A 1,456-nucleotide genomic window follows, 5' to 3' on the forward strand; every position below is an offset into this window, starting at 1 on the left:
CTATATTCTCATCCAAATCATTCATATAAATGACAAATAACAGTGGACCCAGTACTGATCCCTGAGGCACACCGCTGGTCACAGGCCTCCAGTTTGAAAAACAACTCTCCACAATGACCCTCTGGCTCCTGTCAAGAAGCCAATGTTGTATCCATTTAGATACCTCACCCTGGATCCCATGAGATTTAACCTTATGCAACAACCTATCATGCGGTGCCTTGTCAAAGGCCTTGCTAAAGTCCATGTAGACCATGTAGTCCATGTAGCAGCTGAAGAAACTCCTGTAGTGATATCCTGGAGCTCAGATTACTGATCTCCAACCACCACAACCATCTTCCTTTGTACCAAGCATGACTCCAAACAACAGAGCGCCACCTTGATTCACATTTACCTTTGAAACTGGCATGTGACACATCATCTTATGGGGTGGGGGCTATGGTTTCTCACAAATTGTCCAATTGTGAAGAGAAGCCAACAGCTTTTGAATCATGATCCTTGAACAAAGCAGAAATGAATTATGCACAGACGGAAAAAGAAGCTCTCAGAATCATTTTGGAATCAATATCTACACGGAAGGATATTTACTTTATTAATGGGTTATTGAATACTGACAATGATATTTGGGCCTCTTACCAGGATTCCATCTCTGGCAGCAAGCCGGTTGCAGAGCTGGATATTGCTGTTGTCAGCATGCACATTTACAATAAAATATCATCAGTCAAATCTCCACGAACGTTGATGGATGCTCCTGATAACCTTTACCCAACGAGCTCTCAATAAACAGTTCGAGCAAGTGAATAACATTCCTGTACCACAGGACAAGTTAAGAAGTATACCAGAAATGAGTCACTCTAGTGAGAGGTTATGGACATGGTGATTTGTGGCAAGGCTGCAGGGGCAAATCTGGAGTTGAAGCCATATGTCATCTGAAGACTGGAACTATCCGTACAGGCTGGTTGTTTCCTCTGGGGAATGAGCATAATCATTCCACTGTCATTAAGGATATGTAAAGTAAAGTTTATTTATTAGTCACAAGTAGGCTTACATTAACACTGCAATGAAGTTACTGTGAAAATCCCCTAGTCGCCACACTTCGGTGTCTGTTCGGGTACAGAGGGAGAATTTAGCATAGCCACTGCACCTAACCAGCACGCCTTTCGGATTGTGGGAGGAAACCCATGCAGACACGGGGAGAATGTGCATACTCTGCACAGGCAGTGACCCAAGATGGGAATTAAACCCGGGTCCCTGGCGCTGTGAGACAGCAGTGCTGACCTCTGTGCCACCGTGCCGCGCAAAGGGCCGGTTATTTAAAACTGAGGTGCATAAACATTTCTTCTTGCAGAGGGTAGTGAAACTCTGGAATTCTCTGCCCCGAAGGATTGTGGAGGCTGGGCCATTAGAAGTATTAAAGTGGGGGTTGATAAATATTTGATAGATCAAGGAATAGGGGGCT

The sequence above is a fragment of the Mustelus asterias genome, chromosome 26 (assembly GCF_964213995.1).
Source record: "Mustelus asterias chromosome 26, sMusAst1.hap1.1, whole genome shotgun sequence".
Classification (NCBI taxonomy): Eukaryota; Metazoa; Chordata; class Chondrichthyes; order Carcharhiniformes; family Triakidae; genus Mustelus; species Mustelus asterias.